The following is a 27806-nucleotide window of genomic DNA, read 5'->3' as shown; positions in this document are numbered from 1 at the left end:
CCCAAAAGAAAAAATCCATCGGTGTCAGATCGGGAGATCTTGCTGGCCATTCAACCGATCCTCTTCGACCGATCCACGAGTTAGGAAACTCCCGATTTAGTAGGTCACGCACGATTGTCGCATAGTGGGCAGGAGCTCTATCTTGTTGGAAGTAGAATTCCTCATTACCCTGCTGGATTTTGATTTGTGGTATAACGTCAGTCAGCATGTTCCTGTATGCATGTTGGTCTACAGTGTTATGAAAAATGACAGGTCCAATGACACCTTTACATGAAATGCTATAGCCCAAACTGTTACTCCAGGTTGATTCAGCTGTTCTTCGAATGTCAAGTGTGGATTATCAAAACAGTAATAGACACAGTTGTGTCTATTGACTGCACCTGAAAGCTTAAAATTAGCCTCATCGCTCCAAAAATTTTTTTGAATAATTCCCGCACCTTGAAGTTCCTCGTTTAACATTATCTCGCAAAACTGCAGTCGACGATCAGGGTCGTCCTCTATTAGCCCATGAATAAGTCTTGGAATGTACATTTTCAAACCTAACCGTTTCATTAGGCGTCCTAAAGATCTGCGTTCAATGCCCAGTTCAATTGATGCCCTTTTTCTTGACTTTTTTGGGCTTTGAACATCTAGGTCTGCGCGACAATCATTTCGTTTTCAGGAGTAGTGACAGTGACTGGTCGTCCAGCCTTTGGACCATTGCAGATAGATCCTGTAAGGTTAAACTTATCTCTTAGTCTATAAATACTTAATCTGGTTGGTGGTGGTGTATCAAACTCTTCTCTCCATCTCTCTCGAACTCTTTCACAGTTTTCTGTCTTCCAATATTCTTTCAAAACCCACTTTCGTTGATCGTTGGTCATGTAACCAGCCATGATGACAGAAGTGTAATAATAACAACAGTAACAATGAGAAAACATTGCCAGCTGTTAGTAGCAAACGTATTACACAGCTGATCAGGTGGCTAACTTGGGTATTACCAACCAACTAAAACTGTATACCTACTTTTGCACCCCCCTGTATATAATGGACAAAGGAACATTTGAACAATCAGGAACGGATGTTCTCCGAGGACGGAAAGGATGGATCTCTTCAACCCTCATCAACATATATTCTAACGAGTTATGAGCGGTCTGTATCGTGTACAATGTTCTCACTGTAAGCATGGAACTACACTATTTTTACTGTCACCAAAGGTGAAAGTTGACACTTTTTGGATTAGACGGGTTGGTGAACCTTCCTTTAAAACACTAATAATCAGTTTTTTGTAATTCTATATCAGTTTTACTACCACAAGGAAAATTGTAGACGTATGTTGTTTCTGACAGTAGTTTATCCAAGAGCATTAAAAAAGTCAGTTGATACAAAATCTTCGAAATACTGTGTATACTAATTTTATGTGTGTAGAAATAGCTTTTGAAATAAAACATTGTAACTACTAGTGCTTAGGAAAGGTTTGCAATTAATTGATGTGGAGACACCCCCACCCACATTAAAATCTAAGAAATGGTTACTAAATCTTTGTGACGTCCATCGGCCGCGAGGATCGTGGATGTCCTCAAAGAGGCTCCCACGTTTTGCAACCACAATGACTTCCACAAATGGTGTCAATGTCACTTTTCTATCTCAAAACATTCCCGTTTCCGTTCACACACAGGCCTATTACTTGAATCATTAGGTCTCCAAATCGTTTACCCTGTCCTTAATGTATTAAAACTCAATTAATTACTTGTATACAGGTAATCGTATGTTTATAAATTTACTTATTTGTAATTTCGTGTCATCTTCAACTACCAAAACACAAAAAATCGATAATTTGTTGTTTAAAAACGTGAATAAACAATGTATACAGAAAAATGTTTATAACTTAGCCATGACGAAATTTAAAAGCTAATGAAATAATATGTACTGAGGGGAAATATAACAAGTTTGTATGAGCTGAAGGATACTGCAAGATCCGATCGGTATCAGGTATAGTTTAAACTGAACAGTTATAAATTCCATCTTGTCATACCTGCATGGAAGGTGTCATACACGTTTAATATTCTTCTATTTTGTAGATGGTGATAAAATAATAAAGTCTGTAAATAAAATTGTGCTTGCATTATGTTACCGAAATATGAATATAACTGACTGTTAAAATGCCTAGCTTCAGAATTGTTAATCCTACTAATTCGTAACCGTAGTAAAAAGGAACCATTTAATAACATATGAAGTTGAAGACTCACACGAAACCCAAGTAGAAAAACACAAAACGTTACTTGTTTTATCCAACGTTTAGACACTTTATGATTGCTTGTGTTATACGACGAATATGAAATTGGTCAGATCGTCCTGAACTATTATATCCTACGGAGTTATTCCAATCATCATACAATCCCAATAGTGGGGCAGAGTAGGTGTGTCAGGTAAACATTTCACTTTTTTTAGAGTTTCAAATATTTACAAGGACTATTCATTCACACTAAATGTCATCTTTTATATCTTGAGTAAACACGACGGAACGGCTTTCACGAGTTTGCATACGAACCGTCGGCGTCGGTTGGGTGTTCACAAAACGTTATTGTCAACTATATATTATATACGGTTGACATGTTGACAGTAGATCCCCTGTGAATGCCATATATTAGCATGTTATCAGACAAGTACGGATAAGCATAGTCAAGGCGCAGATATTGACATGGGTGGCTCTGTCGTCGGTTGTGCTGTTCGATATTGTTAAGTACAAATATTTAAAGTATATGAATTGGGTGACATACAGACACGTAATATACCATAGGTATATAACACAATCATACATTATTTAGTAGAATAGCCATACATTATTTAGAGTGTTTACGATTAATGCAAGAATATCGTCTATGGTTTAATTGTATTATTGACGATAAACGATTTTAAAAGATAACTGGTTTTCAAACATTCCTTATCGATATAATTCGTAAAAATAAAATACAATGTTTCTTATATATTTTATTCTTTAGTAGACATAAATAAATCAAAATATGGCAAGAAGAACGACCGAGTTAATGTCGAAAACACAACAAGTTAGTTATACGTCAAAAATATCAAGAAAGTGCTTGGAAATCCCAGAGCATATTCTTCAGATATGTGAACTCTAGAATATGCTTGGGGATTTAGAGTGATTGAACAAGTAACACGTCACGGAAGAAAACTAGAGCAGCGAAGAATACATTCGTAAATATCAGAGAGAGTGAAGTACTAAGGACGGCTTAAGTGGTTTAACCTTAAACCTTCAGTATTGTTGACTCCTGAACAAGAGAATACAATCCAATCCTCAAACGTAGTGTTCTATAGTTGTAACATAGAATAAGGACAAAAGTGTGTTCGCACATGTTATCCATTTTGCATAATCTAACTCATTGTTCCTATATTAATAGTTTAACTTCCAAAAATGTTTAACTGAAGTAAGAGAACGTGTTTAAATGTTAAGTGTGTGTGTAAAGTGTTAAGTGTGTTAAATGTTTACTACGTCGATGATTCCCTTATATCTAAAAATTCTGAATTTTAAATTTAAACGGTACGAATAAAAGCAATAAAAGTGTTATAGGTGATTTATATTTCATAATTGTGTTTATTTGCGTACTATATCCAGGATAAAAATCATATCTTAGCCAAAAGCACGCGGTAAAAATATACATAAAAACGAACAAGACATACGTATCCTTATAGCAAAACTATGATTTATTCTCACAAATTGTGACGAGAAGTAGTTTTATCGGAGGTATCTTCCATTCAACAGTTTAAAGGACAGTGAGAGCTCGAGGCAATGTCCTACATTGTAGTTGTCGTTGTCATTGTCTGACACTTTATCACATGAATCACATTACTACAATCGAACGTAATGACAGCGCCATTGAATGCATGACAGACAATTGAGGGCCTGTTAGCTCTTTAACAAGACAATAGCAATAACATCACTACATCACTGGCTACAACTCGAGCAGGCCTGTGGGTACGCGCGACAGTCAGTGGCCATCACAAGGCTATCTTGCTTTTAGGAATTTATCACACAAGGAAACCCATATGCACAGTGCTAATCTTTGAAAGGTGGCACGTAAAAACAGAGCAAAGGGTAACAATGAAAATCAAATCAAGTCTGCAATTATTCTCAATCGATGATTCAAAAACTCAATCATTGTATATTTGCAAGAACATAAAACTTAAAAATCATTAAGGAAAAACATTATTTATAAATCTTATATTACGCATGAGCATTATGCAATATAATCAACTCGCAAACACATTGACTTGATATAATAAAAACTCTTCCACGTGAATATTGATGCGTTCTTCTTACATGAGTTTAATTGCAATTTTAAATTTAAAATCTTTGTAAATAGAAACAGTTTAAAAAATTATTAGTTTAACAGGGCACACATTCATTCAAAATGAAAATGCTGAGACTTTCAGTTGAGACAGTTCTTGGACACATGTTACATTACGCTGGTAGGACCAAAAAAATTTATTAGCTTTAAAGGTTTAAAAAACTTATTTAACAAGGTTTTGTCGTCATGCTTCATCCTTCATGCCTAATAGTTACAATCATTTTCACTTCAAAATATCTCACATATTGTGTTATTTATCACGATTAGTTTTAGATTAGTAGTTGATAGATTTATCATCTATTATAATACACTCAAATATCCATGTGACAAGGCTGATAACACCTACATATAATTATATGTAATAATATATACCTAAAAATGCTATATATAAATATTGGAGGGAAGGATTCACTGACAGATAGACATCCAAAGACAATGGCATGAATGTAAATGTTCTATACACATGATGTATTCTGAGGAATAATTCACGACGTGATTTTTAAAATTAGAATGAAACATATCCATAAAATGTAAATTAAACTGAACACAGTAAAAACACAAAAGTAAAATTTTAGTTAAACACATAAATCCAGGTCACGTGATTCCATTGAAGTATATGTAACTTTCTCAGTGGTCTTACTTTCTATATGTTATGTTATATAAATATAGGTCATGGCTGACCAGTCAGTGGAGACTCAAAGTATGGCACCGAAGCTAAATATACCGTATCGCCGCGGCGTCGTGACGGCGGGCGTCGCTTCGCGGCGTCACATCCTGTGAGGTGTCCTCTGGTTTTACTCTTTCCTCGAGTCAGATAAAGTCGGTGACCGCGTTTCGCCCACGTACTGCACAACACAGCTCTAACTGTCGTGGTACTTTACTGAGCAAACTTTCCACCATAACGTCGCGTCGGTGTCGCGCGCGTAGACAGCACTTACCGTCTTACACGGCCGGTTAGCACGTTCGACCCGTCTGCGCGCGTTTTAGAGAGTCACGTCACCACCGTACACAGTCTCATTTGTAATCTGTTCTGGACTTTCTAAGGGTGTCTTGTAGTAAACTTAAATAGAGGCGTAACTGGTTACTCTTAGGCAAAAAATTGATTTTGTCGAAGAAAATTATACTGCACCAATATACCAATACCTATATGCTACCAATATAGTCAAAAGAAGTAAATTCTAATGACTCTGTGTATCCCTTGTTTGCTGGGTTATCTATAAATGCCTCTTGCCAAGAACCAGTCGATGTTAGATAATATCAAGATTACACGTTAGTTATAAGACTACACTTATCTTTAATTCACATTCGCATTATAATACGAGACGAAACCTAAAAATTCGACATACATATGGAGGGATTTTAACGTCTCAAATGTTGCACAATTGAATAGCATCCAACACGAATTTAGTAAAAAATTAATAAATCATAGATTTCAAAATAAACTAGTATGCCTATGAAAATAATTCTGACATTTATAAAAAACACACATTATCTATGCAGTTAAAAACAAATCACACAGTTCCTAAATAAATTCATCCTCCAATCTACGTCCATGGGGTTGTTCAGAAGGATTCACTTCCAACTGAATCTACGCTGAGTACAGCAAAAACCAACATCCTTACATCTGGGCAACCCCATGGTTGTCCGGGAGCGAGCGGCACATCAATAAGCCAGGATATTGTGGTAAAAGGGTTAATCCCATAGTTTACTACGATGGTGACTGTTGTCTAAACACGAGAGTACAGTCTCCTGCCTGCTTCAACTGGATGAGGCCTCCCCTATGCCAAAGTGACATGACTGAGATACAGCGCTGGATACCACATAGTGCCGATACCCTTGTGGTAGTAGATATACCACGGGTATCATAAACCTTACCTATACTGAATATCCTGCCACTTTGGAAGCGGCACAAAGGTCCTTTTAGGACTACGTTAAACTAGAGGTTTCCTCAGATTCCTGTCCTGAGTAAAGCTACGTTTTCCTAGACGCGCATTTTACAGCGCCGCGTATTATCCTGCGCCGCGCATCTAACTGCGTCGCGTAACCAAGCACTGGTTTGTACAGAATCAAGTGGAATTGTTTTCCTAGGCGCGTCACTGCGTCGGCGCGATATACGGCGCCGCGCAACGACGCCACACCACTGCTCCGAGAGCAGTCAGTCACCTTCATTGCGCCGCGCAACACCATAGAGACCATCGCGTCCAGTGCTAAATCGGCTAAGTTTTCCGAGGAAGAAGACGAACTTTTAGTGTTTGAAGTTCAAGAATGACCTATATTGTGGAGTGTACAACAAAAAGAATACAAGATTGTGTTGAAGAAGGACAAGAAGTGGGAGTTAATAGGGAAGAAACTATCTAAGAAATATTTGTTTATAAGTTCTACATACAGTTACTGTATTAATAATTGTTATAAATTACAAACGAATGCACACATATAGATTCTAAAAACTGGCATAATTTTAAGAATTCATTACCCGGAACTGTGGAGTTGTGTAGAAATGCGAATCTCATCATAAGAACAATGTTTTCAAACTTCCAAGTTCGTTTAAACAGAATAAATCTAAACAAATGGGCCCGCATTAAATAATTCGAGTTTAACATTATACTTATCATGGGTGCAATTGCAATTTTTCGTTTTAAACACCCAAGTTGCACCTTTCTTAAACATCAGTTATTTTGTTTTTCTTTTCTTCTTGGCAGATAGTACAGTACTTAATCTGTGTTTATAGAACTGAGAATTGAAGCACTCTGTGAATCTGCTCCTTACTTGAAACCCTTCACTTTTAGCGAAACCACCAACCCAGGCTATAGGTATCATGTTCTTTTCAGGCATCTCCCACTTAACATTGGCTACATCTTCAGAGTTAGGGGGATTACAGGCCAAAAAGTCATCCCTTAACATGTTGTGAAGGCAACAACATACAAATATTACTAAGTCTACGGTGTCTGGTTTCAAGTTGAAGAATATTCTAAAAATTGAACACATAATGCCAAAAGCATTCTCCGTGACTCTTCTACATCTGCTTAAAACGTAGTTATATTCTCTTTTATACCTATCTTCTAGGGACTGTTTGTGAGGGTAAGGTTTCATAACATGTCTGTCTAACCTGAACGCTTCATCCCCTACTATGACATGTGGAAGCTTCATATCCGCAGAAGGCAGTGTTTTTGGATGTGGGCATACGCACCTTCATTGATAAGTTTGCCCATTTTTGATTTTTGGAATATTCCTGCATTTCCTTCTTCGCCATAAGCACCAACAACCACCATAAGGAACTTACAGTTTGCATCGACTAATGCAAAAAGAACCGTTGAAAAGAAATTGTTAAAGTTGTAAAAAAGGCTACCGGAAGAATTAGGTGATACTACTCTCACATTTGGGGATTTCGCCACAGCAGTTAAGGGATTTTTCACACGATTAGAAGGCTGCACGGTTACATCTTCACGTATGAGGTCGGTAATGTGTGAACTGTTCCACGCGTAAGTCTAAAATATTCTTTAAATTGAACGTCATCAGTAAGCAAATGTCTTTTAACTAAAATAGTGTAAGCTCCCTCGTGATCTCTTTCTTTGAACATTTCTCTGCATGATTCTCTGCTAGGTATTAACGTATGTAAAACTGCACAGTCTACTTCCATGTCTATAGTGGTTTCTTGAAGAAGAAGTAAAGCTGCGGCACGCACATGTATATAGTCCGACATGACTTGAGGTTGGGACCAGACTGCTGCACTGCGCCCCGATATTGCGCGTCTAGGAAGACACTTAATTCCCGCGATCACAGAATGTCGACAACGCATTTAGATGCGCGGCGCAGGAAAATACGCAGCGTTGTATAATGCGCGTCTAGGAAAACGTAGCTTAAAAAGAACAGAATTCCACAGCGTCATTGTGTTGTATTTGAAATGAGCAGTTCACTATAAACATAAAATACAGACGTCTTACTGGCGCTAGTGTTGCAGGGCGATACAATTGCGAAATTTGAACATTACAAGTGAAATCGAAAGGAACACTATTTTAGAGAGTGGATGTACTAAAATAGTAGAGCTAATTAACTATTAATTCAACATAAAATCTTGTAGGTTTAAAAATGAAAACATTTCTTTATTACAAAGACATTTTAAACTAATATAAACTTTTTTCTCTTTGAAAATCCAGTCATATAGAATACAAGATACTCGCGTATTGTGTAATAAATTAAACACCTATTACACAATATTAGCTAATATTACAACTTCTCTTATACTAAATTTGTATCCATGCCGGTTAGAATTTGTCATTAAAACATGACTTTATCTATGTGACATGGATAGATTGAAAGCCACAGCAACCTACACGTAGGCAAGGCACGGAAGACGCATCGAGCTCATGAGTCAGTGGAAGAGCCGACACTGTGACCGCAGCACAAGGTCTGTCTACATCCTCGTCCAGCCAATCGTGTCATGTTTTCTAAACTCCAAAGACATTCTTCTAAACATTAATAAACATCCAAAAAACTATTATGTATTATCAAATGCTCCATACATCGCAATTATTGAACTGTAATAAAACGCCACGAAAGGGGAAAGTTAACGACACTGTGATCACAGCACAAGGTCTGTCTACATCCTCGTCCAGCCAATCGTGTCATGTTTTCTAAACTCCAAAGACATTCTTCTAAACATTAATAAACATCCAAAAAACTATTATGTATTATCAAATGCTCCATACATCGCAATTAATGAACTGTAATAAAACGCCACGAAAGGGGAAAGTTAACGACACTGTGATCACAGCACAAGGTCTGTCTGCATCCTCGTCCAGCCAATCGTGTCATGTTTTCTAAACTCCAAAGACATTCTTCTAAACATTAATAAACATCCAAAAAACTATTATGTATTATCAAATGCTCCATACATCGCAATTATTGAACTGTAATAAAACGCCACGAAAGGGGAAAGTTAACGACACTGTGATCACAGCACAAGGTCTGTCTACATCCTCGTCCAGCCAATCGTGTCATGTTTTCTAAACTCCAAAGACATTCTTCTAAACATTAATAAACATCCAAAAAACTATTATGTATTATCAAATGCTCCATACATCGCAATTAATGAACTGTAATAAAACGCCACGAAAGGGGAAAGTTAACAAGCAGAAAACCCCCAGTTCCTGTAATCGCCCAAGTATTGTAGAGAAGCTTTACATAGTTTCTTAAGAATAATATTTTAACAATTCCAATAAATATACGGAGTGTTCCATAAATATACGACAAAGGTCGTTTTCATTCTTCAACTGAGAGTTTTGAAACTGCTTTAAAAAAAATAATTAAGAAGTTGAATAAAGCATTCTTCACAAATAATTAAAAAATAAATAATTTTCAAAGGATGTATTAAAACTTTGAATAATCTCACACGGTACGTTAAAACATGATTTCCGTATTCCAAGACTCTTAATGCTAGCCAACGGCATTAATTACCTTCAAGATTACACATAAACAAGCATCATGTAATAGAAATTTAAGGGCTCATTCCACCACCAGTGATGTAATAAAAGATATTTCCTAAATGGTGTGGTAGGACCGTAGGATACAAGGGGTTATGGTGAAGTATCTACGAGAGACTAATAATGTTAGATTTAAATAAGAAGAATGTTGTTTCTTTGAATAATTAACATGAAATGAAAATTTGGTGTAACAATTTTCTCAGTCGCTATTGTTTTCCATTAAATTATCACCCTTTAGCAATTTTAATAAATGATGAACATTTTCTGAATCCAACCTTAACGTTAGGGCGTCTTATTAGTTGATCTTCAAAATTAAACAGCGATGTTTAATAAGAACTAATTGTAGATTTCTGTACACGTTAAAGTAGTTTCCAGCACAGTAGATGTGGTTACGACATAACATAATTCCATATCTGTTGGTCTTGCTGCTAATTGTTTTCGTAGTAAGCACGAGTTTTACCTTCGCCAACCGATAAGGATATCCATACGTTACTGATAACACCGCATACACCAATCAACAAAAATAACGAGCTTCAAACTGTTATAGTTTAAGTAAACTTAGAACACCGTAGTCCATTATTGTAACACTGAGAACCACTGACTCATCAAGAGCTAAATCTCTTACTGTCAAAATAACACATCTGATCTAATCGACATCTGCCGGTACTAGGAAATCAACTGCCATGAGAAAACGAAGACAAAACGTGTTTTGATACACATAACGACAGTCAAATGAAATGCAGGAAGAAGAAGAATCCATAACTAGCTGTTATATCCACAGTGGATACTCGTGTCGTGCTGTTTAGTTAACTTGGATATGGATATCTAGTCCTACGTGTTTTACTCTGAAATTGTATCAACTTATTTCCGTATTACTGATAAGTTTTCAACACTAAAAGTACTTAAATTTCCTTTTTTGTAGTGTAGGCTTCAATATACGTAAAATACACTATAGCCAAAGGAAACGAAGTTGGTCGGATGTCGTAGATAAAACACGGAGACATTGATACAGAAGATATGAGTGTGTGGTAGATTATCATCCTTGGTATTGTGTTTAATACAAACCAAAATATTAAGTGCTTCTCTGTCAGGCGAAATCTACTTTTTTATCTAAATACCTTAATACAAAAGGTATTTAAAAAGCGTTTTTATGTAAAATATACTGTTTGCCATATCTACACATATAGATAAATTAATTGTTTGAAAATTTCAAAATCCACAACCATTACGTTCTTTACTAGACTTGACTGGTTGAGGAACTCGTGAAGAACATGGCGTATGTACAGCGAGCATAAAAATACGTTAAGTTCAATCGAGAATATACAGCAGTTATCGTGTTTACAAGGTCAGTCACATACAAGCTGAATTATTCAAGCACCTTATGGCGTATTTTGGTGGGAGTGAGATCTACTGTAGAGATACGAAACCTAAAAGGTATTTATACTAAATCCAGCTAAATCTGCACTTGGGCTAACTTAGATTACACAAGACGGCAAACAACTGCTAGAACTCACCAAGGCAAGTAGCCAAGTTTCATGACAGCACACTATTAGAAATCGTGCACTTCTAGGCTCCCAAGAAACTGGTAACAGCTTCCTCAAGTCTGCGGTCGATACAATTCTAGGGATATTTCTCCTGTACTTCCTTCATAAAGTCATTTCCAACATGACACGCTATGACCAGAAAGTGGATTTTGAAATTTTCGAACAATTATTTTATCTATATGTGTAGGTATGGCAAACAGTATATTTTACATAAAAACACTGTTTATGGACTTTTTTGTATTAAGGTATTAAGATAATTAAAGTAGATTTCGCCTGACAGAGAAGCACTTAATATTCTGTGGTAAACTACTCTATATCACGAATTATTCTTATATTGTTACGTGAATGTGCAAAGAAACTTAAAAACTTAAGTTTTGGAAACTAAATGTTTTCTTCATACGTCATATAAGGTTAAAAATATGGACATAGAAATAAGAAACGTTTATGCTGAGTCCACGTCACGTTATAGAACGTGAGTAACAAATCCACTCAAAGTTGGCTTGTGAGATTTCAGTAAATCACTAAATGGAACTTCTAAAACTGAGGTTTGTCAAATCCCGCTTACTTCGCGAGAGATCCAGGCGCTGGACCGCTATACTCTACTTCTCGGTCGGCCTTGACCACTCATGGGCGTCGCATCATGGACCTCGCGATCTCACCAGACTGCCAATTTTACACCTGGACTTAACCGTAGCAAATAAACTAAACCTCTCAGTCTGCATTTAATTTTAATTACAATAATTTATTTCATGTGGGAGTCCACTACAACTCGTGCGTTGAATGATGACCAAGTAAGAAACCTTGCAAATAGAACTGCTCGGAAGCAACGCAAGGCGAGTACAGGAATAGAAATTAACTTGATAATGAATTAGTACTAGATCACCCTGAGTTAATAACAGGTCATTTTGACTCTTGTTTCAATTTTTAAAACTCAAGTGATCTAATATTCTAAAGTTTTAAAGTTTATTAATATACATTTAACTTTCGTTTCACTGTGAAAGAAATATGCAGAACACAACAAAAAACTGCAAATAATAGTTAGTATGTACTACATTATCAATTCCGTGTAATATTTTGAGATGATAAACATCTTCATAACATAAAATCCCAACTTGAAAGTTTTGTTTCTATAAGTTTTATTAATGGTACAAAAAATTGGAAAAGTCAAAAAGTTAAAAATGTTCTATGATGCATACACAGTAGTTAAATTTCTAAAAAAATTCAAATATTATATAAATATCTTTCAATGCTATATAGTCTATTACATTTCTCCGTTGAACATTTATAGCAAATGTCCAACTGACTTCAGGGCAGGTAATGAGCTTTCAAATAATCTAAATCGTTTAGCAATAAATACATAATAATAAATTGCATAATACAAACAAAATTGCATGGCCAATAGTTAAATTGGACTAAAAAAAAAAAAAAATAAGGATGGGAATAACCTTTAGCAACTGTAGATGCCGAACGCGAACAAACAACAATCAAGGCCGGACGGTACAATGGTGTGTAGAAGAAGAAGAAGGAGGTAGACCGAAGACGTTGACCTGTGTATTCCGAGGTGCCCCATATAGGGGCCCTGGCCCGGCGTTACTTTGATCTTTTACCGCTCAGCAGCCAGTGTGGCATCACTCTCTTGGGCCCTGGGTTCAGGCATCGATGTATAATAGAACTAGATGAAACGCTGCGTGTACTATAAAACGGTTCGGCCGCTCCGGTCGCTCCCCTTACTACTAGTAGGCAACAGAGCCCGCGGTATTCAGGCATCGATGTATAATAGAACTAGATGAGACGCTGCGTGTACTATAAAACGGTTCGGCCGCTCCGGTCGCTCCCCTTACTACTAGTAGGCAACAGAGCCCGCGGTATTCAGGCATCGATGTATAATAGAACTAGATGAGACGCTGCGTGTACTATAAAACGGTTCGGCCGCTACGGTCGCTCCCCTTACTACTAGTAGGCAACAGAGCCCGCGGTAGACATGGCATTTGGCGCGCACTCCCGTTTTGTAGGGTTTTCATGGATATGAAGTTTTTTTTTTCTCTCTGAAATGCTTTAGTATAAACACCAATAAGTTTATTATTTGCTTCGTTTGTAAGCCAAAAATTACAATTACTGCAAGGATTAATACGGGAACAGTTCTGATCTAATTGGATGTGAGGGTAACTTTTAATACTTACTAAACAAGAACTAAACATCGCATTTATCTAACGTAAAGTAAGTCAAAACATCGTAACACAGTTATTTCAAAAATTTTTATTGGTGAGTAACGTTACAAACGTAAATAGAAACTATGTACTTACTGTCTGTCAATTAGTTATACATTTCTAAAGAAAACTTATTTGTTTAGTTTTAAACGAACGCCAAGACTGGTGAACAAAGCTTCTGATGTTTCTTCTTCAGTTAAATGGAAACACACTGTTTTGAGACATAATTGGCAATTAAATTTACTAGCACCATTTAGTGATTATGTTCACTATAATTTTAGCGACTATAAAGACTTTTAAATACATTTTCAGTTAGTGTTCTAAAGGCTAATATTGTCAAACGTTTAGTATCTAATTTATGTTTTGTTCATTACATGTTAGAATAGTGTACAAATTTTACAATTGTTATAACATGAAAAGAGACTCTAATTAATTTGCCCTTAGACACACAATCGGAAAAATGAATTTAAGGGCTTAAATTTTGACATAATTTTATCCACAAGCAAGTTACACCATTTTTCACCCTTAATTGAAGAACAAAGTTGTTTTACAATCGCATTTTTATAATAAGATTAGTTCCCACTAAGCTTTAAAGTTTTTCTATATCTTCTACGTCTCCACAATTGTGTGCAATTGTGCTTAAATACTCAACTTGAGCAAAGCTTATTACAGATTTCAATGATATCATCATCATTGAAACAATTAATATTTTCAAACGCTTGTAAACTGTTTCTAAACATAACTTCCCTCAAAGCCCAGTAGAACTGCTTAGCATTAGGATTATTATTATTATTATTACCTCCATGAAACACAAGAAAATACCCGTTCCAAGTGATCTTGATAAACTTGTATGTCAAAACATACTTAAACCTAAATCATTTAATAATCCCTTATCCAAATTTTTGTGTGTTTATTTTTATTATGAATCCAAGAGCTAAGGCCTTTCTTTGGTGTTTAGAAAACATATCATCAATCTTTAAATTACGCAAATATATAACTCTCATTTAGCGTGCCAATTCACACATTAAAATGTTTTTTTTTTTTGTGAGTAGACTCTTGTAGATCTTGTAGATTTTTTTACAAATTCTAGATCCTTTTTCTTAGAGCACCAGCTATTAAGCGAACTTAAAGCATGAGCTGCAATATTTACATTAGTTTTTGAATTGGTAAACTTGATATGTTTATTTGACAATTTATTTGCAAATTTTAGCACTGATATTATGTTTTATTTGTAAGGTATTGAAACTGTTAATAAACTTAAAATTAACTGGTAGATAAATTCAAATACAGATGAGCAGTAAGTGTGTAAACAGAGGGTTGGCGCGCCTTCTTGCCTATATATGCTGGGAATAGCAATAGAGGCAGTGGCCGGCGGACCTTCTTGGTGGCGTTTCCGCGCCTTTAGTCAGCAATTCAATTCTATTAAAACTCGATGGGTAAAGGTTAAGCTGCAGGTTAAATGTAGGTGTGTTGAAAGCTGTAATAGAGAATGGAGCAATACATCCATTCTCCATCGATCCTTACATTTCCAAGAAGATACGTCTATAAGTAGATCATTTCTTTTTAATTTCGGCTCTAAGAGAATCAATATCGTTAAAAGTAGTAATGATACAGGAGTAGGTGTTATGCAATTTTAAACACAACTATGTGAACACAAGGCAAATTGAACCGTTTAGAGCATGGTAAAAGGTCGTTCGGATAATAGTTTTCGCATTCGGATTCTAAAATAGTATTGTCCATTCAATCCTACACAGCTGACAAAATTAATTGGTGGCTATCAATATTTTACTATTCCCACTGGTTTTGTTTAGCAAATTTACGACAAAAAATTACTTAATAGACTACAATCTTGATTGAAAACCTTAAAAATAGTCTATTATATAATTATTAAAGCTTACAATAAGGTTGATTACGAAATCTATTAACAGTGCCTTCGTTATTTGAGAATAGTACCATCTTTGTAATATTTAGTTTCTAATGTCTCATCGATCTAATATCAGAATTGGCGTACTCCATATTTAGATTGCCTGCTCAAATGTACACAGATTTATCGTCAATGCAAGCCCAACCAATTTCAGTAAGCTGCAGACTTCTGTCCAAGATATACTTCCCACCTTTTCTTCTTCAAAGACACAAAAATTACACCAAATACATAGAGCAAAAAGGCAAAGGAGAGCGGATGCATTGAAGGAAAAAACTGCTGTTACTAAAGAACAATTACATCGAGAAGCGCGCCATAGCCGCCGCGCCGCCTGGCAATGATTCAGCGACTATCCGGAGGAATGACTTATCGCTTTACAGACCACAATGGCCTATAGTGGTCACACACTCCTACTAACCGATATTTCGTCATCGGCACGGCATTTCCATTCTACATCGCCTTTAACAATCACTACTAATACCGTATAGTGTTTTAAATGAAGGGAATGTTAAACTATGACAAAGTTAGTATAACACTGATCTAGGTAGTAGCTACAAAACATACAAATATTACTCAGACTTTATTAAAAATAAAAATAATAATTAAAAATATTAATAATAGTGGTGGTTTGATCTAATATAAGAATGCATATATCCTATATTCAGCTTGCCTGCTCAATTTTAGACAGATTTATCCTAAAGGCAAGCTCAACCAATTTCAACGCGACGCGCATTAATTCACGACATATTAAGATCTGCTGCCTTCAAACCACCTTAGATTATGTGTGATCCATAAAACATTTAATCGTTAACACTTCACCACTCGATACAAGAAATCTTGTATTATTAGTAATTGTTGTATACTATATACATACTTTTCGTTATCATAATGATATTAATAGACAAAAATAGAAGCCATTTTTGTGTGCGTAATGTTTATCAATTATAAAATGCAAAATCGGCTGAAATCTACGACGGAGAGGAAATGTCTGCTGAGTTAAATAGGTATTCGAGGACTGTAAACATGTTATTGGTAGAACATGTTTACCAACATGCGTGCATCATCGAGTTCTATTTATGATGGAGTTGTGCTTGTATCAACTATTACCAGTAACTACAGTTTCGTCACAACAATTTTATGACCGATAACTATATTAGTAATACAACTGAAACATACGAGTAGAAAACGACGGAATGTCAAAAACTAATAAAAAGTCGCAAAGCATTAAACGTGTCGCAACAAACGTTCACAGCTTAGGAAATAAAACACGAACGATGTGTTGGATGGAGGACTCAATGGGGGATGGCTCATTTAACTACGGATTTCTGTTTCATTCCTTTATATTCAAAAATACGTCCAAACAAAGAACTTTTTTTGCCAAAAAATCTGGATTTTTCATTATTTTGTCACCTTTGTTACACATAGATGTAAATGGATTACTATGGTTTTGATCAATATGATCGATATATATATATATATATATATTATAGTAGAGAATATGTTCAAATCTTAATTTTAGACGGAAAAAATTCAAACAAAAATACATTTATAACCATTAAAAAAATTGGCAGATATTTATATTATTTCCTGCAACGGGAAATTATAAGCAAACAGTTATAAAGTCATGGAAAATAAAATGTAAATTAATGTACCTTATAATTTTGAATAATAAATAATGAAACATTCATCTTATTTAAAATTAATACAAACCTCAAGTTTTTCTGTCAAAGAAAAGGAATTTTGACTCAGGGACTCATACCAATATGTTGTAATCTAAGGTAAAATGTGATCCCGTTTTTCGGGAATAGTATATATGCCACATGAAGAGGAATTCCGCAGTACAATATATAAATAGTATCAAGTGTTCGCACCAGTAACGTACTCTGGTGTATTTTTAGAAAGGGGAGAGGAATTTGTGAAGACTAAGGGAAGGTATAATAAATATAATACACGAGTGCTGCGATATACCCCCACGTGGGTACACCACTGGTTCCCACACTACGGAGTGACCGCTTTATTAGCACCAAACACGGCCAGAGACCTTGACAGCTCTAGTCTCAGCGTCCCTTGCCCTCTCTATCTACCAGTTTGTTACTGCGACAAACCAAAGTGTCACTAACACGGGCAGAGAACTTGAAAAATCCCATCTCACCGACTTGTTGAAATCCCATCGTTATCACGCTTACTCGTAATGCGAATAGCTCTAAAGTGTGTCACAAGGAATAAATAGATAGCTTAAATACACTGGTTAGACACTTGAGATTACAACACCATAAATTCTGTATGGAAACCATGTCAAATATTAGGACCTGGTACTAAACATAGAGAACAAGCACAAAGGCTCTCAGTCTCGCCTTCACACGTACCGACTTAGCTAAATGTTTGTGTCTGGGTCAGGCTGCCTGACTTATCACTCTCAGATAAACAGAAGGTCTAACTCTCTACGCCGCGCTTCATATATGACCTTGCATCACTTCATCTCGTATCTCGTCCCTATTTTGTTGATGTGTTATATTTAGAGACATTTTTTGTAACAAGTAACAATATGTGTCTAGAATCACCTTCTCTCTATTTTTGGATGCCCATCACTTGTCCGATTTCGTCCATGTCCCAATGATATCAAGGTTTCAACAGGGAACCAAACAAATCATAAACATATTGTTATGTAAAAAATATATAGTCTAAGACAAGAATCCATTTTTTTAATTTATCTGGAATGCGTTGTAGACATTATGAAGTAATAAACAAAAAACAGGACAAAGGAAGTATAGAACAGGAAGTAATCTAATAAGCATGAAAACAGGACAAAGAACGTATAAAACAGGAAGTACATGAAGAGTTAGTCATAAAAGAGTATAATTTTTCCTGTCCAACACGCAAGTCTCTAAGAACGAAGAAAGAACAGAGTTTACAAACAATTTACTTTTTCGTGTTGAAATACATGATTTTCATGTACATCATTGATTTTTATGGTACCATCGAACACTTGCGATGAATAATACCGGTAATTAGGTCAAGATAAATTAAACAAGTTAATAATTTATTGTAGAACAAAAATTGTAATAAAAAGAATTTTGAATACAAGACAAAAAATAAAGCTAAATAACCCCTACTATTGAAATAATAATTCTACATCTATACGGATGGTGATTTACATTTGTTGTCTGTGCAGAATAGTTTATTTACAAACACTTTTATTTGGAAATCAGGTAAGTATAATAATGTGGATAAGGGTAGGCTATGTACTAAATCAACCAATAACCCAGTAGCTGGTGTAAGCTACTGACAAAATTTGATTTACGAGTAAAGGCGAAAAGAGAACGGTAATCATCTGATTACATGTCTTTGATCGTCCAACGGTAAACTGGACTCCTTTTGAAGAGTATTTTAATCAATGCATGACCCATTACAAAATCAAAATTGTTAGTCATCTGTTGACGACTTAAACTGAAAATTGCACTTACATTCGCATCCTTATTGTTGCTAAGTGTACACCATTTAAAATTAGTTTCATTTTTTAAACGTTATAACCTGCAAAAATTATGGCGAATCAGCAGAAAGATAATCTAAAAGAAGACATAAAAGAAACAGTTGTTAACCCAATAAACCTACTTGAATCTTAACTATATCGCCCTTAATTAATCTGCTCGCCAGGAAGAAACGAGTGAAAAATCTATAGTGGTTCAGGAGGTAATGTGCTCTAAAAACAACACATCTCCTGCCATAACTTACTGATGTGATTTGGTGAATTACATTTCCACAATGAGTTATGCTAGAGATCTCTGTGCAGGAGAATTTACCTTATTCTAAATACCTTAACTTGCCTTACACTACTGCAACTTAAGATTTAATTACAACGTATAAATTTTATAAAATTAACATACAAATCGAAATGTTCCAAAATAAAATACACCTTACCTTTTAGCTATATTCTATGAAAAGCAATTCACTGTTGTAATCCTCATTTTGTCTGCTACACTGAAAAAAAAAAAAAAAAAAAGACAATTATTAGATTCATATAATAATTATTAAGACTTCAAACAATAGCACTTATTGAAAAAATATATTTTACATCAACACGAAAGGAATAATTTTTTAAATAGAATATTTGCTCTGGTAGACACAATTACGTCAAATAGAAATAAAAGCTACCACTTTAAAGTAAAATGATCAGAACAAAAATGATCCTATGAATATTTTATACGCTACCAAAGCGAGCTAATAATACGAAATGGAAGGGGCGCACCGAGTATTATTTGCGTTAGTCCGGCAGGGAAAGAGCCGTCAGCAGTAAAGTCCGCGAGCGCTCGCAGCCAAGTGCAGTGCACGGATCAAACGGTTCCATTAAACTGTACCATTTGTCCGGCGAGTGTACTTTACCGAGTCGTTCAGATATAGGCAATAACGGCCGGTTTATAGGTAATCGCTTAACAGGCCCGCGTCCAGCGGAAATGTAATGTTCCAATGGCTATACTTTTATTGCCGGCCATAACTGTACCAGATCGCTTAGTTGTGAACTACGGCTGGGCCGAGCCACGCTGGGCATCAATATCGACTGAACTGTCATGTGTATGAGCGTAACTGTGCCCAGTCAGTACGTATCGCCTAGTAGCATTAATCCCCGCCTCTTTGTGCTTTAAATGATAATGTATAAAACCACTTATATAACGGTGGTTCAATTTCTGCATTATCATTACGGCACCTAACAACCTAAATAACAACAACTTTACTTACCATTTGACAAGAAAATAATATACCACAAATTTCATATAATTTGTTTAACTTTGTACAAATTAACAATATATAAGATCTAAACTTAGTTCTGTGTAACGCATTATTCACAAAAAAGTAAACACAAAGAGTGAGGAAACCTAAAAAAAGGGAAAGGTAAAGTAAGAAAGTGCCTAGATCGAATACATTTTATGGAGAGCGTCTAAAGAATTACATCGTGCCGTACCTGTATAGTAAGATTCCTGATTATATTAATGATACCTCCATGAACCCTTTACCATTTAAATCTAAAATATTTAATATGCTAATGGACCAAGAAAGTGCTGAAAGCTAAAAATGTGTAATAAAAGAGAATGTGTAGCTATAAACTCACCCCATATACTACATTACCACTGACAATACTTTTCACTTTAAACTACGAAAGACTGCACTTGATAAACTCCCACATAAACACTTTACTTCCACAGAACTATACACTGCGTACTACTGACATATTGGGGGACATGGAGATGAGCACGCGACGGGGACAGGACGGGAGCTAACAGTCCGTATTATACTGACTGAATACCTTTTGATACAACTGCTGACAAGAAGGTTTAACACACTTTCACTAACAAACAATGCACAATCAAACAAACAATCAAGTAATAATTACCGTAGGGGCACAGTACTGGGTCTGTTTGCCAAGATAGTAAATGACAATGGTACAGACTTGTCACAAAAGGAATTAAACATATTGTTATTACTACTGTTAAATTTATAGAAATGTTCGAATGTTTGTACTCTATTTCCGTTAATGTTTATTTCAATTATTATAATGTTTCTGTTATGTCCTCACTGTTGTTGTTCTTGTTGAGTTATTGTTTTGCATAGATCTATATATCATTAGTTCTATTGTTGACGCTATGTCAGTCATTGTTTGGTTGTGGTAATAATCTTTACTAGCCACTATTGTAATTGATATTTTAAGCCCATCCAGTGCCATAGACTTTAAATAGAGACAACAAATAAAATAATAATAAAATAATTTAAATACATAAAAACTTATTTAGATTGTGTAACTTTTTACATTGTGTATGGGACTCTGCTGACAAGTTGTACATATAATTTAGCAGAACCGGTAATGAATCAATTATGTATAAATAAATAATCCCGTATATTCAGAAATATATTGGTTGTTTCTAAATCTGAACACTATTTTACTGAACGTTAACACTAAGTTTCTGACGTTAGTCTTAACATCCAGATGACTGGAGACTTCTAGAGTTGTAGTGGAGGCATAGATGTCCAGCTGGCCGAGGAGTAGATATAAAGCCAGAGGTGGTGGAAGGTCTTAAGGCCCATTTTGGTTCCAAAGTTAGAAACCTTTTACCAAAGGATGTCTAACCGTGTAAACCGAAACTTAAAGGTTAAACAGTTACTTAAAATAAGTTACAAAGCTACCAGAGATACTTGTCAGAAACTCAAGAGTTGGATACTCGTATCTGCTACGTGGTGTTAGACGGTAGATACTCGAAGAGAGACTGGTGGCTCTCTTACGCCAGGTTTTCCAAAGGGCAAGGGGTTCTGAAAATTTCGTAAAAATAAAAGCAGACGTGCTTAGCTGGTCTTTTTGTCCCAAAGAGAACATTTATCCCTACACCCACCCAGAGGCCGTGATCGTAGAGTCTGGAATTTCTCAGTACAATAGGAGGCTACGATGGTAGGTAAAGCCACCATCGATATTAACAATATTAGAAGTCCATAAAGTCGTACAGACCTTGAGTTCAGAGTTTAGGCTCCTAGAATAGACGATTTACAGTTAGAGACCCCAGAGGTTTCAGATATCTGGTGATCAAGGTACATATCTACGTCTCTTATGTACTATGACGGAAGTTTACCTTAAACCTAATCAGTAGGGTTTGATTAGTACTAGGTGAAAGATGTATTCAAGATATATGCCTCACAGAAAAGGCTAATCACATCAAGGAGGACAAAAAAATTTTTACTTTTATGTAAACTAAGTTTTAACTATTATATATACATGCTAGTCAAGTTTTCTATTTCATCCTATTAATTTAAATAAAGATAAAATACAAATTACAAATAAAATATAAAGTATAGTTAAAATGGAAAACCAAAGTACCTAAACACAAATAATGTGATTATTTAACAATTATAATATACAATATTAACAACCAAATCCTTAGCTACCGCTGGGTTGTTATGACCTTTGCAACGATTTTATTAATATTTAAAGTTGAATATTTATGTTCAAACGACCGCTAAAATTAAACACACTTCCAGTAAAAGCTATCCAATCTATAATATGCACACGATTACCTTAGATTATCTGAATTTATAATATTATAAATGAAAAAAATTACTCCAAAAAAATTTAAAAATTTCCAGAATTCAATATTAGACGGAATTAACATTGTATAAATGCAATAACTTAATTTTAATAAACTTTGAAAATAAAACGAGAGATATTTCGAACTAAAGCACCTAAACCTAATATTACATTATCAATCAGCTCCCTCATCAAAATGCTCTTCATCGTATCATCAATAGGCGAAAAACGTTTCTCATTCATTTAAAACTTTACTTCAACAAAACTCTTTCCATATGCAATTTGTGTCGGTATGATAAATGAATTTAAATGGTTTTTAATGACAATATGCAGAAAAATAATAATGTGGTTTCAATTATTATAAATGTTAACATGCCCCAAGCTTATTAATTATCATTCTATAGAAATATGTATAGCCTGCACATAAAAAAGAAATACAGATGATCTCGTATATCAACTAGTACATACATTTATATTTTATTGCTTCCATAAAGTAATAGAAAAATGTAAAAATTAACGATTGCGACCCCAAAATATTGATTACTAGATGATAGGTGCTAACATACCCGCTTTGACTGATCTGAAAGTCAATTACATTTTCAAATACATATGAATTTAATTAATTTCTGTAGAGCCGAGTGGGTTTACAGTACTTAAAGAATTGTACACTTACTCGAAACTGTTGATAAGTATGTAATATATATAAATTTGTTACATTTAAAACGCAGGAAATACATGCAAGCAGAAAACATAAGCTAAGTTTAATCCGGGCCTCTATGCCTATTCTAAATTAAAACAAACAGTCTGCCTGTGGGAACATACGCGTGATAGTAACAGCACCAAATATTCAACGTTGTGTACTTTTAAATCATTTAAGTTAATTAATTGAGGTGTTATTAATTAACACGAAAAATGTACGCTTGTTTCAGATATTGAAATGGAATGCGAACTCTCGTGGGATGTTTTTTTGCTGAAACTCTACAAACAATCTCGGATAAACCTCCTATAAATATGATTCACTTAATTCAATAAAATGTTACGAATTATTTAGCTTTTATTCACTGGGAATGTCAAAACTTCAACTTTAATGTATTGATACACGTGTTCGCAGAATATCCTGCCTGAGAGGAATGTATATTCATATAATATTTATAAACAGCGTCGAGCATGTATATAACCGGCCTATAAAGAATGTATTTGCGGAATACCCGTACAAAACCATCGAACATGCGTACAACCAGCCTTTAGGAAAGAGCTTTTCGTAATAGAAACGAAAAAAGGCGAATATGAACATTTTGTTCGTGAAGAATCTATTCCAGGGGTATCCACGAACAACATCGCACATATATACATCCTGTTTGTGAGGAGTGTACGTACTCACGAAGTATCTATGACCAATATCCGTACATGTGTACCTACCCACAGTTAACAACACACACACACACACACACACACACACACACACACACACACACACACACACACACACACGCACGCACACACACACGCGCACGCGCGCGCGCACGCACGCACACGCACACGCACACGCACACACACACACACGAGTGTTCGTTCTGTTTTCTTCTATTAATTAGGGCCATTGAACTATCAAAATTATTAGAAGTCCGAAAACCCTTTGTATGAAACCGATAAGTGCAGATTATATACAGTTTTATTTAAACTTTTATTTTACCTGCTTTGATCCTCATTCATGACAAAACAAAATTAATTTACAAATAGGTACCTTTTGAAAAAACTTGCACTTTCTGAATTATTATGGAAGCCTATTTAAAACCTTATATAATGTAACAGAAAAATAGTATTTGATTTGTTATTGCGAATTCGTTTAATTCGGTTTTTAATGAACTTTAATAAATTAAGATGTCTTTTGAATAAAGCAAATGAATTTTAATCTTAAAGAGAAGGTATGTTTGAGCGTTACATAGACATTGGTAAATTAGATCTGGGACAAAATTAGGACAAGGTTACCAAGTGCAAGAATTTGAAGAACACGGAACTGTAAAAACTATGAACAAGGAGCTGTGTGGGCGAAGGACAACCTTTCCAGATAATGAAAATGTCGCTCTGGTGATGTAGACTTTTACTCAACCACCAAAATAAATCTTTCAGACAATGAGTTTAAGAGACGAGTATTAAAATACACATTGTTCGTAGGTTTTAAACAGCTAGAACCAAACATGACGTTTACCATGCCATGACGTTTACATGCATTAAATTAAGACGACCCAGACAGAATCTTTTTTAATGTAGAACTAAAACATGTTAGGCAATTTATCGGTTTTTTTTTAATGAGAAGTAATGATAATGAAGAAATAAATAAGTTAAAATATGATAAGTGTCACTGTAAAGTTGTCGCAAAACAAACAAAACCCAACAGTATGATATGATTTTGACATTTATTTATTCATTATCTTACAAATATTACCGCTAGCACAAATTATTGAATGTGAAATGATCTTGAACGTTTAAAAGCAAAATAATACCAAGTGCTGAGAATCTATAACCATTCTGCCATAAAACACAATACTTACAAGAGTGTGTGTGTGTGTGTGTTTGTTTGTGTGTGTGTGTGTGTGTGCGCGCGCACACACACACACACACACACACACACACACACACATACATACATATACGCTTGGGTTGAATGTCGCTCCCATCGCCAAAAATAATGTGTATTTTTATGACAAGAAAATTTAAAACTGACTAAATATACACTAGAATGGAAGAATACATTTTAAAAGAAGGGAAAATACATTTTTTGGAACAATCAAATCAACATATTATACAATGGGGACAAGATGCCCAAAATTTGGTTGAGTTATCTTAATCTAATTGTTTTAAACAATAATAAGACGTAATGCCCAATGCATGATACGTGTTTAAATAGTAACATTTTCACAAGCTGTATAGTAGCTGCGAGTTTGATTGATTACTTGGATACTGGAATCTATACACAAAACCTAAACAAATGTACAGGTTTCAAAACTTAAAAACTTTGAAAAGTGTTTCACCAATCGCATTAACCTTTAACAGTGTGTAATATTTTCAAGTTAATGTAGACTAAGACAGAACATATTAGTGTTTATTATTACAGACAGATCTACAGCACAACAAATAGCACAGGCGCAAACGAATGATGATGGATTTGGTGTCATTAGTTTATCTTTATCATATACATTTATTTAATGTTGAAGTTAAAAATTTTTTATTTGATGGACAATAATTTACGTCAATCATTTAAATAATCTGTGTCGAAAATGTGAACATTTAAGATTATCTTTCGCAAAAATTCTAACTTTTCCTAACATTTTTTAAGTTTTAGCACGTGATTTTTTTAACTGAGTTAGAAAACTACATAGTTCATATGATATAGATCTAAGTACGTAGAACGAGGAAAAACAAAAGTTACTTTATATGTTACATAAATACAACAGGTTTTGAATGAATGGTATATAAATTGATATTGTCCTCACCGCCTATGCTGCACCATCGTCAAACCGTTACAAAAAAACGTAACATAATTATAAGCGCGGATAAGAGGTTTAATTAAGGAATTGTAGTGGCGGGGGAAACGCGCGTTTAAACGTTCGTGCCCGATAAATGCGTTTGAGCGGTTTGAAAATATTAACTATTCCTAGGTCAATTCTGTTCGAGACCTGTTAGAAAGTTGACAAATTTAAATGTTGGGATGACTGCTCCGTACGGGTAATTATTCTCATTACACATTATGTGAGGTGAGACAAATCGTTATGTCTTACCTGCTACCGTTACGATACTGATGTGAGTGTACAATAAGTTAAGCTAAACTGCGAAAGAGGTAAGGTCATATATACCGGGTTTTCTGACGTAGAAGATATTTGCGGATAAGAGCGAAAGTGTTCGGTAATTGTCAATCCGATCGTTGTGCAGACATTGCGGAGAGGCTTTCCCCGCGCGGCCGTACTGTAATCCGCGGTTACAAAAACTGGTGACTGCCTCCTCAGGATATGAGGTAGCCAACTCTCTACTACACAACGACCTTGCGGGTTTACGCTTCAACTCCTGCCCGTCACCAGGAACACTTAGTGAGCGCTAACCAATCAGCCAATTACCATCTACGGACGTCGAGGAAACCAACCCGACTGTATATTGTAAGGCGTATGTGATGATCCTAATTGAAGAGTCATCGTTTTAGTACAGTTCGCACCAAAGAGATTTCTGTCTTTGTCAAATCCCATCCTTTCACAAACATTGAGGAAGTTAGTGAAATTCCTTAAATCGTACTCAGAAATCCACCTTGAAATAATAGGATCATATTTTTTTGATTGATGTTTATTTTTTACGGTAGAAGAATTCGGAAAGAGACAGGATTTGACATCGATCGAGTTTATGAGCAAGGGGTTGCTAATATAAGAATTCGTAGCCAAATCAATCTTTGTCAATATCGATGGACTCCTGTGTTTCCAGAACGGTGAAATGACTTTCTATAACTTATTCAAACAACAAAAATATCGATGATCGGTTGATCACAGGAAATTAAGCAATAGATCACACAATACTATGTGGAACATTCATCAAGGACATTTACACTTGACCGCTCCTTTGTTTGCTTTGCGCGAAATCGCACCCGCCGTTCCATGACAGTGTCCGGTTCATTGGGCCAAATCAACGATTAGCCACGACACCGCGCTACCACCTACTGACGGTCGAAAATACCTTGACCTTTCCGCAGCTTTACGATCAGATATCTTCATATATTTCCATTCATCCTGAATTTAATGTGATTATTTTTTTACTCTTATCAGCTTATAACATAAAACATCAAAACTGAAACAATATTTGGTTTTGTAATCATTATTTTGTTCTAGTTGTCACACTCAAGATATTCTAGCGATCCCAATTATTATAAGCTACAAGTTTACTTTATTAACACCAAGCAATACAAACTTCTTTGTTTAAAGGTTATTTTTGACGATGGAAGGATTGTGAAGGAAACAGGATTTTGCCGGACATTTGCCATCGTTCAGTGAAACAATAAATCAGTAACACTGTTTCGAGATCTGCAATATGATCTCTTCTTCAGATAATAACTAACCTAATACATAATTACAAACTAGGTTAAAATAAATAAAAAAATCATACCAAAGCGTTGTGGCACGCCTAAGTCAGGAATCACAACCACCATGTTGTTTGTCAACTTCACTAACTCTAAAAACATGCACTTAATAAAAAACTATACACAACA

General features: G+C 35.2%; 1 protein-coding gene across 1 annotated transcript in view; it reads right to left on the bottom strand.

Moving 5' to 3' along the window:
- LOC124364121 (triple functional domain protein) overlaps positions 1-27806 on the bottom strand; it is a 717390-nt gene that overhangs the window by 549831 nt on the left and 139753 nt on the right. Inside the window, exon 3 of the mRNA XM_046819384.1 lies at positions 19417-19476. The gene's annotated coding sequence lies outside the window, so the exon portion shown is untranslated. The remainder of the gene's footprint in view (positions 1-19416; positions 19477-27806) is intronic.

This window comes from Homalodisca vitripennis, chromosome 1 (assembly GCF_021130785.1).
Source record: "Homalodisca vitripennis isolate AUS2020 chromosome 1, UT_GWSS_2.1, whole genome shotgun sequence".
Classification (NCBI taxonomy): Eukaryota; Metazoa; Arthropoda; class Insecta; order Hemiptera; family Cicadellidae; genus Homalodisca; species Homalodisca vitripennis.
This window is presented reverse-complemented; position numbering and strand designations above follow the sequence as displayed.